Source organism: Myotis lucifugus, unplaced genomic scaffold (assembly GCF_000147115.1).
Source record: "Myotis lucifugus unplaced genomic scaffold, Myoluc2.0 scaffold_1076, whole genome shotgun sequence".
NCBI classification, from domain to species: domain Eukaryota; kingdom Metazoa; phylum Chordata; class Mammalia; order Chiroptera; family Vespertilionidae; genus Myotis; species Myotis lucifugus.
Genome location: NW_005872124.1, coordinates 15,367 through 29,874, shown reverse-complemented (window position 1 = coordinate 29,874; position 14,508 = coordinate 15,367). Strand labels below are relative to the sequence as shown.

At 54.3% G+C, this 14,508-nt stretch overlaps 1 pseudogene; it reads right to left on the bottom strand.

The window, feature by feature from the left end:
• Nucleotides 1-3,199: 3,199 nt before the first annotated feature.
• Nucleotides 3,200-14,244, bottom strand: LOC102434473 (annotated as a pseudogene).
• Between the last annotated feature and the right edge of the window lie 264 nt (nt 14,245-14,508).

The following is a 14,508-nucleotide window of genomic DNA, read 5'->3' as shown; positions in this document are numbered from 1 at the left end:
CACAGGCTGGCACCCCGGGTCTAGGACAGAGGGCCTGGGTGTGGGAGGACAGCCACCAGGAGAGGTGTCAGGGAGCAGCGCACAGAACTCGGGGGCCTTGGTCAGAGCCCCGGCGGGCACTGCGGAGTGGGTGATGCCTGGAGCCGGTCACAGGCGCTGCCCTCGGTGAGGAGCAAGGCCGTCCTGTGGACACAAAGCTGCGCTGGGGCCTGTGTCCCTCTGAGCCGTCGGGCAGAGTGAGTGAGGTCAGTGTCATTGTCAGTGTGGTCACCGTTGTCCCGTGGTCGGTGGGGCCCGAATGGGACAGCCAGTGACATGAATGAGGGCCTCCAGGAGCCATCCCTGCCCCGGGTCCAACACCTCCATTGTGACCCGTGAGGACCCGTGGACGCTGGCACATTGCTGCCCCCTCAGCACCCCCACCCCGCCCTCGCTGGCCCAGCCTCCACTGCAGTGTTGCAAAATGGGGCTGTTAGGTAACAGAAGCTGTGCCCTTTGCCCACCTGCCCTCAGCCTTCCCCTATCAGGGCTCAGACATCCTCATCACAGCCCCGGCTTTGATCCTGACCCTGATGCCCACGCAGCCCCACCCTCACTCTGTGCATCCACTCCTATCACTCAGACCCTGCACCCTGGGATCCCCAATGGCGGCCTGAGGCCAGAAGGACTCCTGCTCAGAGCAGGAGTGCAGGGCACTGCCCCCCCCCTCCCACACACAGCTGCTGGCCTGAATGCCCACATGCACTTTATCTCAGCATCCCCTCTTCTTATTTTTTTTAATCCTCACCTGAGGGTATTTTTTCCATTGATTTTTGGAGAGAGTGGAAGGGAAGGGTAGAGAGAGGAGAGAGAAAAGCATCAATGTGAGAGGCATATCACTTGGATGCCTCCTGCAGGCACCCCCATGCTGGGCTGGGGATCAAACCTGCAACCCAAGCACATGCCCTTGACTGGGCATCAAACCCAGGCCTCTTCGCTCTGCGGTCCGACACCTCAACCACTGATCCAAACCAGCCAGGGCTCCCCTCTTCTTTTTAAATTTATTTGCAGATACACACCATGTCATAAATACAGAGATTATGACAGCTTTGTTTTTTTCCTTATTAATTTTATCCCCACCCCACTACCCCCTCCCCTTGGGCAACCACCCACTTGTTCTCTGTATCTATGGGTCTGTTTCTGTTTCCTTCATTTGTTTTGTTTTTTTTAGATTCCACATATGAGCTGCTCATTTCTCAACATCTTTGCACACATGTGGTTTTATTGCACTTTTTCATTTTCTCCAACCTGATGAGTGTGACACTGCATGTCCTTTATTTCCCTCAGTTTTCCTCTGATTATGAAGGAGGCCAGTCAATGCTTATGGCCACTCAGGGGTGTCTGGAGAATGCCATGCAGTGTGTTTTCCCATTAATGCTTTGTTTCCTTTGTCCCACACCATTCCTCCGAATTAGTATTTCTTCTTCCTGAAATAAATCCTTAAATAGTTCTGTTAATGAGTGCCTGCAGGTGATAGGACACTCTGTGTCTTCTGTTTTGTAATTTCACTCTTTTTTCCTCCATATTGTGTGACAGTTTACCTGGGAATAAAATTTTATGTTGATGGTGATGTTTCCTCACCACTTCCAAGGAATTGCTCTAGGGTCTCCTTCCTCCTCCTGTTGCTGATCAGAAATCCCCTGCGTCTGACGTCATTTCCTTTAGGTTAAACTCTCACTTGTCTCTGTGGGCTTTTCATGTGGACGTTGTGCAGTTTCACTACAAATGGGTTTAGGTGTAAAATTTATTTGTGTTTATTCTGCTGAATTTCACAGGGCACTTTCCACTGAGGGTCACAGTTTTTCTTTGATTCTAGAAAATCCCCAGATATTTATGTACAAATACTACGTTTTAGTTTTTCCAGACAGGTTTTTACGTTCCTAACAAGGGGATTTCAATCTCTAATAAGCCTCTGCAGTTGGAGGCCCTCAAACCATCTAACAAGAAGCACTTTCATGTTTTATAGGTTTTTCAGGATTCCTCTGTTACTGAGATGCTGATGTTGAAAACCAAACAAGCCAACATTCAAGCTCACTTTGTGAATGGTCCTCTACCCCCCAAATCCCTTCCAAGCTCAAGCCTATGATCCCACCAACTCTGTCCCCAGCTCCTCTGTCCCCACCTCCTCTGTCCCCAGCTCCTCTGTCCCCACCTCCTCTGTCCCCACCACCTCTGTCCCCACCTCCTCTGTCCCCACAACCTCAGTTCCCACCACCTCTGTCCCCACCACCTCAGTTCCTCTGCCTGGAGCCCCTCCCCCTAATGCCCACCACTGCTTGTGCTTCATGAGCTGGACCTGGCAGCTCAGCCCCGTCAAACCCTCCTGGCAGGTCCAGCCTGGACACGCCCTGTGTCCCCCTAGTTCTGTGTTCAGCACTCACCTCCACACCGTGTCCCACACTCACTGCGGTGCTGTGGTTATGTCTGTCCTCACCTCCCTGTGGGATCCAGGAGCCCAGGAACCCACTCAGTGACTCCTTGCCCCCAGACCTTGTCCATGCTGGGCACATGTGATCAAGGATAATTAAGGGAGGGAGGGAGGGGAAGAGGGAAGAGAACTAAGAAGAAACAAGTATGAAACAATAGAGAGAGAAGAACATAGAAGAGCAGAGAAGAAAATAAGAAGCAGGGGAAGGAGTGAGGGGAGGAAGCAGGAAGAGGAAGTGGAGGGGTGGAGGGAGGGACACCGGGACAAGCATAAGCCGCATGAGCTCCCAGAAATGCCGTCACAGGGAACTGAACCCTGGAAACCTCCTCAGTCCCGAACCCGGAGACCTGGGACCCGGGGACTCTCAGGGAGGCCCCCACTGCGCCCTCAGTCACCACCATGATGAGTCCATGCCACCATCTCAGCCACAGCTTGGAGCTGGCTTTTCCAAGTTTAATAGGAATCAGAGGGTGAGCAGGAGGCCATGGGCCCAGGCCCCGGTGTCCTGGCTCCCCTACTGTGAGAGACACCAGCCTCTGGAGCATCTCCTGTGTCTGCCACCCTAAACTCAGGACAGGAGGGGGACCCCGAGGGCAAGAGGCTCATGACGCTGTGGAGGGTGAGATGAAGGGTGAGGAGGTGGGAGGATGAGGCTGGAATTGGGAATGAAACAGGGGTGTCTACAAGGAAGATTGAGGGTCTCCCCATCATGGGAACCCTGCCTGGCCTCATCTAGGATCCAGGGGGCGGAGGGACATACTTCTGGATCCAAGAAATGTAGCTCATCACCCGGGCATACACCCCAGGGAAGTCGCGATGACCACAGCTGTATCCCAGCTCACGATCCCTACCTGGACCCAGGTGCCTTCCCAGCTGCACACCAGGGGGCCCCCGGAGTCACCCTGTGGGGATAGGCAGGACTCAGTGGACATCTCCACACAGGCCTCTGCATGGATCTTCTGAGTCCCAATTCCCTGGGCCAGGAGGGGACAGAGCACAGAGGACGGGACAGGTGGGGCTCACCTGGCAGGAGTCCTGGCCCTCACTCCTAGCGCACAGCATGTCATCCTTGATGATCTGGCCAGTGTTGGTGGAAGAGTTCTGGTAGCGCTGGTTACAGACCCTGTTCCCACAATGGGAACCATCACCTCCTGCAGCTGGTAGGGCCGGGGCAGCGGAGCTGTGGGGAGGGGCTGGCTGAGAACCAGGGCTGGTCCAGGCTTCTGCTCCTTCCCAACAAGAAGGTACTCCTTCCACTCCGTCTGGGCCACCCTGGCCATCAGCCGAGGGCACAGGGAGTCCCTCTGTGGGACCTGACCCTCGGGTCTAGAGCAGCTACACCTGGCCTGGGACTGAGCTCCACAGCATCCACTAAACCAGCAGTTCTCAACCTGTGGGTCGCGTCCCCTTTGGGAGTCGAACGACCCTTTCACAGGGGTCGCCTAGGACCATCGGAAAAAACATATATATTACATATTGTTTTCTGATGAATCACTATGCTTTCATTATGTTCAATTTGTAACAATGAAATTGGGGGTCACCACAACATGAGGCACTGTATTAAAGGGTCGCGGCATTAGGAAGGTTGAGAACCACTGTAAACCCATTCAGTTCTAGGACGCAGCACTTCATCAGCCAGAGTCTGGGCTCCACAGGCCTGAGGACGGGCACTGAGGAGAGAGTGACCCCGGGAATGTTCTCCTTGAAAAGCAAGGATCAGGGCTCATCCAAGAGGAATGCATCACAACAGGCAGGAAACACTTCTGAGCTGATGGGTTGGGTTTTCATTCTGATCTAGGGACCTGCCTCTCGCTCCCAGACTGGCTCATCCTCAGGAGGACAATCAAGGTCCACACACCCCCACAGAGCGTGGGGAGGACCCAGGCAGAGCCTCGGGAGGGCCTGTGGGCCTGGCAGAGCAAACACCTGTGTCCTCAGTGTCCATGAATCTGACATGAAACCACAGCTCTGCACACATTTAGGCTCAACAGGAAATCACCCCTCTAGTAACTAAATGTAGAATTAGCACATGGCCCAGAACTCCCACTCCTAGTCTGTACCCCAAAGAACTGAAAACAGGGATCCAAGATGGAGACAGAGTAGGTGGAAGATACCGTCACCTCCTCCCAGGACCAAATCGAAATCACAACTAAATTATAGACACTCGACCTGAATAACCAACTGAAGACTGGCTGAAAAGAGGTCTCAGCATTAAGGACACATGGAAGAAGCCACATGGAGACGGGCAGGGAGGGTGGAGACACAGAAAGGGCTGCATTGAGAGTTAGGAGGGACACCTCAGCTGCAAAGGTCCCCTCTGAGAAGGGAGGGGTCTCCACCCCATCCTGAGCTCCCAGCCTGGACCACCAGTGCCTGGAAGAGGAGCTACACAACATCTGGCTGTGACCATCTGTGGGGACTGCACTTGCCAGAGTGAGACAGGGGACTGCCAGGCACCCAGATGCCGTTTTAAAGGGCCAGTGCACAAACATCTCTATGGCAGGTTCTCAACCTGGGCTCCAGCGGAGCGACAGCAGCCCAGAGTGGACGGGACCCACACAGGGAGAGATTGGTTGTATGGCTTTAGGGAGAGGGCTGGAGGGGCAGCCTCCATTGTCCAGGGCTGAGTCCCTCTCCCACATGCCCACAGATGCCATCTTTCCTGAGTTGAACACTCCGCTCCATAGGGCATCAGCCTGGAGGAAAGCACGTACCCCCTCCCCCCTTCCCCCCCTGGCCACTCCAGGCTCCAAGTGATCCTGCCCGACCAAGCTCATGCCCTGCTGGGGAGTCTGCTAGCTGTAACCAGCCTGAGCCCACACAGTCTTTCTCAGAAGCTCTGGAGGAGGTCTGAGCCAGACTCCAGGGCTGTTGGAGACACACAGGGAGAGACTGAGTTGTGTGTCTCTGAGGCGAGGGCCATTTCCCCAGGCACCCCACTAGCTTCACTGTGCAGAGCCCTCCCTCCTCACTGCCAATCCTAATCTGTGTGATTCTGAGGAACTCTACTGGCCTCACCCTGACGACTTCCAGAAACCCTACCCCACTGCAAAGATTTGAAGACCGCAGGTGGGTGGTGGATGGTGGGTGGTAGTGGTAGCTGGTCTTGGTGTGCCCTGAGACTTTTGTTGAGTGGTGTCAGACCCAATACAAGCGCTGAGGTTGAATCTGTAAAACCTGATAAACATCACTCGCCCCAACCCAATGACTTATTGAGAAACTACCTCATGCAACTCAACTATAACAGCAGAGCTCACCTCACCCACACAAGGGACATTCCTGGGGCACCTAGCTTAGCTGGAGGCTCTATCAGTGGCTGAGCCTAATGGCAACTGGCAGGCAGAGGCAGATTTTGGGGTGCTTTGGGCCTATTGTGTCCTGACACAGATTTGGTATTGCTGGGAATCACCTCAGTATACAGCTTGGCCCCTCCCATGAGCAACCAGGCCTAGTAGAGGGAGCCACCAACTGTGGATCACATTGTAGCTTCTAACAGGCAGCCCAGGATAGGTCACAGGCAGTGTCTGACATTGACCTGCACCACAGTGCCTCCCTGGAGGCCCCAGAACCAGGCCACATCAGAGTACAACCCAATTAGCTCCACAAGCGGCACACTGAAAGGGAAATATCTGCAGGCACCAGACCTTCCTGGGGCAAATTCTGCTTCATGGGGTCAGCCTACTCACAGCAGCTCATACAGTGTGATCAGGTCAGTACTCACAGTCAGTCAACTTGAGGATCAACCCTACCTACCACAGGCCAACAACAATCAAGACTCAACTACAAACAGCAGGGTTCACAAAACCCACACAAGGGACATTCCTGGGGCAGCCAGCTTAGGAAATCAGGGAGACTGCACCACTGAGCTCCACAGGACATGTACTCCAAAACGCCACCCTACCAAGACTGGGGACATAGCAGATCTACCTAACACAGAGAAACAAATACAGAGAGGCAGCCAAAATGGGGAGACAAAGAAGCATGCCCCAAATGAAAGAACAGGAGAAATCCCTAGAAAAAGAACTAAATGCAATGGAAACAAGCCATGTACCAGATACAGAGTTCAAAACAATGGTCCTAAGGATGTTCAAGGAACGTAGGGGAAGGGTTGATGAACTCAGTGAGGACTGCAATAAAGAGACAGTAAGCATAAAAAAAAGACGTAGAAACCATAAGAGAAAACAGTCAGCAATGAAAAATATGAGATCTGAAATGACTACACTTGAAGGAACCAATAGCAGATTAGATAAAGCACAAAATCGAGTCAGCAGTCTAAATGACAAGGTAGCAGAAAATGCCTAATCAGAGCAGTGAAAAGAAAAAAGATTTTTTAAAATGAGGATAGTTTAAGGGACCTCTGGGACAGCGGTCACCAACCGGTGGTCCACGGACCACTGGTGGTCTGTGAGGTCTAAAATGTTGGCGATCGCTGCTCTGGGACAACATAAAGCATAACGTTTGCACCATAGGGGTACCAGAAAGAGAGGAGAGAGAGCAAGGGGTGAGAACCTATTTGAAGAAATAATGATTTAAAACTTCCCCAACCCGGTGAAGAAAAAAGACATACAAGCCCAGGAAGTACAGAGAGTCCTAAACAAGATGAACCCAAAGAGGCCCACACCAAGGCACATTATAATTAAAATGGCAAAGGTTAAAGACGAAGAGAGAATCTTAAAATCAGTAAGTTAAAGACAGTTACTAACAAATGAGGTCCCATAAGACCAATTTCTCAACAGAAACATTTCAGGCAGAAGAGACTGACACGAAATATTTAAAGTGATAAAGAGCAAGAATCTACAACCAAGACTACTTTGCCCAGCAAGGCTCTCTTTAGTCCCAGCTGGTCAGGCTCATTGGATAGAGTGTTGGCCTGTGGACTGAAGGGTCCTGGGTTCAATTCCGGTCAAAGGCACATGCCTGAGTTGCAGACTCGGTCCCCAGTCTGGGGTGTGCAGGAGGCAGCCCATCAGTGATTCTTGGTCATCATTGATATTTCTATCTCTTTATCCCTCTCCCTTCCTCTCTGAAATCAATAAAAATATATTTTTAAAAAATATATGTATATACACCCCTATGTTCACTGCAGCATTGTTTACAGTGGCCAAGATGGAAACAGCGGAAGTGTTCTTTGCGAGATGATTGGATAAAGGTGTGATACCTGTTTACAATGGAATACTCCTCAGCCATCAGAAAACATGACATACAGCCATTTAGGACAACATGGATGGATCTTGAGAACATCATGTAAATTAAATAAGTCAGACAGAAAAAGTTAAAAACCGCCCTAACTGGTTTTGCTCAGTGGATAAAGGGTCAGCCTTCGGACTGAAGGGTCCCAGGTTCGATTCCAGTCAAGGACATGTACCTTGGTTGCAGGCACATCCCCAGTAAGGAGTGTGCAGAAGGCAGTTCATCGATGTTTCTCTCTCATTGAATTTCTAACTCTCTATCGCTCTCCCTTCCTCTCTGTAAAAAAATCAATAAAATATATATTTAAAAAAACAAAAAAACACTAGGGTAAAAATTTATTATATATAAAAGAAGAAAAAGTTAAAAACCATATGATTTCACTCACATGTGGAATATAATACTGGAAGCAACAAATGAACAAAAAAGATAAAGAAAAAAAACAAAACTCATAGATACAGATAACAGTATGGTGGTCACCAGAGGACAGGGGGTGGGAGGAAAGGGTAAAGGGGTCAATACAGGTGACAGAAGATGTGACTTTGGGTGATGGGCACACAAAGCAAGATACAGATGATGTACCATAGAACTGCACACTGAAAACCTCTATAATCTTGTTAACCAACGTCACCACAGTAAATTAAATTGTAGAAAATAAGATATAAATAGCAAAATAAGGATACAGAAAGCCAACAGACATATGAAAAGATGCCCAATGTCACTAATCATTAAAGAAATGCAAATTAAAACCACACTGAGATATCACCTCCCACCTGTCAGAATGGCTGTCATCAATACATCAACAAGCAACAAGTTTTGGTGAAGATGTGGACAAGGGGGACCCCTCACATGCAGTTGGAGGGAACATAGACTGGTGCAGCCCTGTGGGAGAGAGTGTGGAGGTTCCTCAAAAAATTAAAAATGGACCTGCCTTATGACCCAACCATTCCAGTTCTGGATGTACATCTGAAGAAACCTAAAACATAATTGGAAAGAACATATGCCCCCCTATGTTCACTGCACCGTATGTACAATAGCCGAGATATGGAAGCAGCCCAAGTGCCCATCAATAGACAAGTGATAACAATACCGTGGTACATAGAGGGTGCTGCAAAAGTAGGCTTATGGTTATGAGTAGGCAAAATATAGAGTTTCTTCTTGTATTATTATTTATTAAGTATTGTATTATTTTCCTTATAAACAACTTTAAACCTACTGTTGCCCCAGCCTGTATATACAATGAAATATTACTGGGCCTTGAGAAAAAAGAAATATTACCATTATGCTAAGTGAAATAAGTCAGTCAGAGAAAGACAAATAGCATACCCATATGTGGAAACTAAAGAATAAAACAAACAAACAAACAAACAAAAGAGAAACAGGCTCCTGCCAGAGGGGAGGAGGTTGGGGGACTGAGTGAAAATGGGGAGGTATTAAAACATACAAATTGGTAGCTACAAAACAGTCACAGGGAATGTGAAGTACAGATTAGGGAATATAGTCAATAATATGTCACAGCTGTGGATGGTGCCGGGTGGGTATGGAAATATCGGGGGGAATGACACTTTGTAAAGTATATGATTGTCTAACCACCATGCTGTATGCCTCAAACTAATACAAAATAATATTGAATAGAAACTGTCATTGAAAATGTTTTAACGACTTCAGAACAGGGTCCCTGGCGGTGCTTGTACACACAGGTCACAGCAGCGTGATTCACAACAGCCAAAAGGTGGAGATGGTCTGTCACTCAGGAAGGACGACAAAATGCTCCCTCCAAGCAGTGGGAGGTGACTCGGCCACAAAAAGCAATGCGGTTCTGACACAGGTTACAGCACAGCTGGGCCTTGGCAAAGTCATCCCACGTGAAAGAAGGCAAACACGTGGAAGCCACACGTTGCATGATTCACATTTACATGAAACGTCCAGAACAGGTAAATGCATAGAAGAGGAAAGGAGCTCCGTGGTTGACAGAGCCTGGGGAGGGGCAGTGACCGTGTCATGGAGACCAGGCTTCGTGTGTGAGGAGGAGAAGTTCTGGAGATGGTGGTGCTGAGGCCGCACAACATGGTGAACGTGCTGAACGCCACTGAACCGCGCACTGACCATGTCATGTATAATGTTATGCACATGTTGCCACAAGAAAAAGGTGGAGGATTCCCCCAAATTGCCCATAACAAAGTGTTGTCAGCAAAGCCACAGCCACTCACCCAGCGGGCTGCCCAGTGTCCACGCCCCCAGCGGGCTGCCCTGTGTCCACACCCCCAGGGGGGTCCCTGAGCCTTACCTCCGAGGCTGCTGTAACCCCCGCCGCTCACCCAGCACATCTTCCTCTCAGGGACCCTCAGCGAGGCAGGTGGGAGGGGGACCAGGCCGATGCGCTCAGAGAGCGTCACAGGGGCCTCCAGTGTCAGCAGGGCCACGCCCGCGCCCCCCTCTGCAGACAGGCTCTGGTTGAACTTGGGGTGGCGGACGACCTTAGTCACATTTGTCAGTGTGTCGTGGTCATAGAGTCTCAGCTGCCCAACTTGAACCCTGAGGCCATAGGCCTCCCAGTCCTCCCTGGGGAGAGGGACCAGGAGCCTCTCAGAGGAGCCTCCGGGGCAGGGCCAGTCTGGGCACAGCAGCAGGGCTGGGGCTGCACTAACTGTGTCTTCCCCTGAGATCCCGTGCCCTGCCCACAGCCCCCCTCCCATCAGCCCTCTGAGAGTTTCCCACCCCCACCCCTGCCAGGGGGCCTCGGGCTGTGTGGTTCACCGCTGGGTGCAGTGGGCTGCGGTCAGCACCCACTGGTGGTGGATGAGGGAGCCCCCACAGAGGTGCTGCCACAGCTCCAGCTCCTTATTGTACCTTCGGACGCTGACCTGCCAAGGCCATCTCCCAGCGGGGGCATTGTGCTCGCCCACGGGGCCACCCTGCTGAGTCCCTGAGCTGGGACCTGGGAACACAGGGGACGCCAGCAGGGACCCAGCAGGGCCCCTCACACTCAGTCTCTCCCAGGAAGAACCAAGGAGGCCCACCTGAGTTGACGCTGAGGGGCCTGGGCAGCCTGAGCAGAAGATGGGGACAGGGAGTGAGGACTCACCTGGGAACGAGGGCACGGAGCACCCCTGGCCTGGGAGGCTCAGGATCAGCAGCCACAGCATCTGTGGGGATGGCAGGGGCCTGGGTGAGACCACCAGGGGCCGGGGTCCCCGTGTGGGGATGGAGACGCCGGGGTCTGAGCAGCGGCATCCTCACTTGGAAGGACCCTCCTTGGGACCCTCTCTGCACCCCTTCATCCCCTGGCACAGGAAGGGCAGGCAGGGATCCCTGGCTGGGCCAAGGGCAAAGAGAGCTGCTCCCCTCTCAGGCCCACAGCAGGTCAGGTGTACAGTCAGCAGGCAGGGAGGAGCTGCTGGGCCCTGGCACTGCCTCCCCTGGATCTGCCACTGCTGTCACTGGGCAGCAGCCATCTCTGGCTGCACGGATCTCAGCCACAAAGCACAGCCAGGCTGGCGGCCTGAGCAAGGAGAGCTGCTGAGAGGGTGCAGTTTTGCTAGAAGTCCCAGAGGGCTAGGCACAGGCAGACGGGCTCAGGGAGGCAGAGCCCCAGAGCTGCTGCTGGGTCCCTCAAGCCACAGGGCAGCCCCTGAATCCGCTGAACCCTGTGAGGCAGCGTGGAGCTCGCCACCATCTGACTGGAGCATCCCATCTGCCTGGCACGTGGCCTGTGGCCAACCTCACTGCCACCAGCTGAGGCCATGCACACTGCCCTCTGAAGGGTGCTCTTCAGAAGCTGTACAGAGATGGGCTTTCATGTGGGTACAAGTCAGGGAGAGGCACCTGGGAGGCAAGTGTACGGAGCAGAGATGGGCAGAGGGCGAGGCTGGAGCACAATGCAGGCTGATGACACAATGACCAGCCCACAGGGAGACCCAGGCCACGGCCCCACTGGGACACAGTGCCAGCTCCTGCTTCTCCCTGCGCCAGCCAAGAGGGATCTGCCGGGGCAAGGCATCCAGAGGAACTGCCAGGCTTCCCAGGAACTGTCATCATGTCCTGTCCTAAAGGGGGACCTGGCCTGCCCCTGCATCCGGCAGTGTCCACCGTCTTCTGCCTTGGATGGTGAAGTACCACTGAGGAGTCCCTGCCCAGGAAACTGGGAAGCAGAGGCTCAGGGTACAACTGAGGCCAACAGGGCCCCTCCACTGTCCACCTGGGTCCCACACTTTGCTACTAACCAGGACTCTGGGACTTACCTGGTAGCACGACCCAGACCCCCATCCCTGAGGGGCTGAGCTCTGGTCACAGGGACTTCTCAGGCGGGGTGGCTGCACGTGTCCACCTGCTATCACATTGACGAGGAGGAGGCAAGAGACACCCAAGGGCCCTCACCTTCCCTGCCCCCCATTGTGACACAGCAGCCCTGCCTCTGCCTGGTGCTCAGTGTCATTGTCCCACCAAGATGGTGGCACATTTTGCTCCCTGGCCTCCAGACACAAGGAGCTCAATGAACCGAGACACCAGCTGTCACTCAAATCTCAGGAACAGTCCTCAGTGCAGGCTGCAGGGCCTGTGTTGTCCTGTCTCCTGTGGGGATTGCCCATCACCAATACTTTTACCACCATTGTGTCTGCTAGGACCTGTGTCGCCAGTGCAGCTGGACCTGCAGCAGAGCCCTGTCCAGCGCTGGGACCACTCAGAGCCGGCAGCCTGTTGTGGGGCCAGCGTCACGGGCTGGAGGGCACTGTGAGGTGGGGAGCACGCTGCTTCCCTGAGAGGGGCAGAGGCCCTCACTGGCCTGTTGTTTTGATGGGGGCCCTGGGTGCTGGGCCGTGGGAATCCTAAAGATTTCCTGTGGCCAGGCCCCTGCCTCCTCAGGGGCGCGCTCCCCCTCTCAGGAGCACACAGCCTGGTGGCCTGTAACCTCACCAGTGAGGGAGGTCAGTGTGGACCAGTGCAGTCCCTCAGAACCTGACCTGCTTTAGAAACAAGTGCAGATGCAACTAGTTCAGATGTTGTCAGAGTGGAGGGGGGAGGCCCTAAATCCAATGATGGTTCCTTGTGGGAAGAGGTGAGGATGCGGAGAGCACAGAGGTGTGGGGAGGACGGGGTGGGGGTCCAGAGGTTCCTCCCCAACCAAGGGTCCCAGCACCACCAGCAGCTGCAGGAGGCAGGAGCCTTGGAACAGGTGTGGCCCCAGAACAACTTGATTGCGGGCTCCTGGCCTCCAGCCGGTAAGAGGATGCATTTGTCTTGTTTTAAGCCCACAGTCCCCAGTCGGGGGCTGTCACTGTGACCCCAGGACACCACACAGGGGGAGAGCCTGGTGGTGACTGAGGTGTGATGTCCACCTGGAAGGTCATGGCCCTGCGTGGAGTCTCCATTCCAAGCCCTGAAGGTGTCTCTCTCACCTCAGACAAGGGGAAGAGGCCAACGCCTGTGGGCCCTCCGCAGGGTCCCCATGGGCACTGACCTGGCCTGCAGGGGTCTCTTTATGGGGACACAGCCCTGCTGGCTCAGTGTCACCCACCCATGTGGGTGCAGGGCTCAGTCAGAACAGATTTCAGAGCCATAGGCAAAAGGCCCCTCCATCTCCACCCAGGTATCTGGTTCCGCCCACCTTCCCTTACTGCTGAGCCCAGGAAGCTGTGCTAGGGTGGTGATTCCAGGCAAGTACAGGGGGGTGGGTGGGGGGAGGGCAACAGCCCTGAGCCCATCCTCTCATCCTCTGGAGAGACAGCCCTATAGGTCCACCCCGTGGCCATGCCTGCAGCCACAGCCCCAGGTCCAGGCGTGTCTCACTCCAGCCTTCCCTCCAACACCAAGTCCTAGGTCCTTCTCCCTCCCCTGGGAGCGCTGGCCTCTGACTCACTCAGACCCTCAATCTTACTCCTAGGAACACTAAAGGTCTGACTACACCCTCACCCAGGGAGGAAAGCCCTACAAAGACTCACAGTCCCCAGAGCCCAATGGCAAGGCAGGCAGCCCACACCCTCCTGGGGGGAACAGGGGACCTGGATGTGTGTGGACCACCTGGCAGCCACCCACCCACAGGGCCCCGTGGACAGGCAGTCCCTTAGGCAGAACGTGTGCCTGAAACCCGAGGGCGAGGGCATAGGGCCAGGCTGTGCTGTGTCACCCCCTCCTCCCTCCCTGGGCGGAGCAGATCCCCAAGGGGGGCCATCTGCCTGGTGGTGCCTTCCAGCTGAGTCCTAGGAAAAGGCTTTCCTGGAGAGCTCCTGGCTGCCAGGAACCCAGACTTCAGTCCCGGGCACATGGGGGAAGCAGCTCCTGATCCGCCTGCCCTGGAGCTTCCACTCTCCCTAACTCGGAGTCCAGGGCTCCCTGAAGGACCAGGCCACAGTGAGAGAGGAGGGCTTTCCACCCTGGCCCCCGGGGGGTGGGGTGGGGCAGGCAGGGGTCCTGGCACTGAAAGGTCTGGAAGGCCGCCACCCCATTGTAGAATCAGACTGGGGACCAGCCTGTCGCTGCAGGGTATGGAGCCCCCTCACCCACAACACAGTCCGCCTCAGGCTCCACAGACCCTCCTGGGTCCTGGCCCCAACCTGCAGGTGCAGGACCCACCCCAGCCGGGCACCAGCCATGCCCCCCAAATCCTACTCCAGCAGGAAGTGCACGTCACTGCCTGGGGCAGGAGGGGCTCCACAGCCCCTTCTCACTCTCTGGATTTGAAACTGAAGCTCCTCTGTCCACTGGGAGCCCTTCCCACCCCCGGGGAGAAAGGAGGGGCTCTGCTGGGCCTGAGGGGACGGTGCACCCCGGTGGGTCTCCAGCAGGGGCGCCAACGCCAGGACAGCTGCCTCGGGGAGGATGGGGGGGGTCCCCTCTCCAGGGAGGGTGGGATGGAG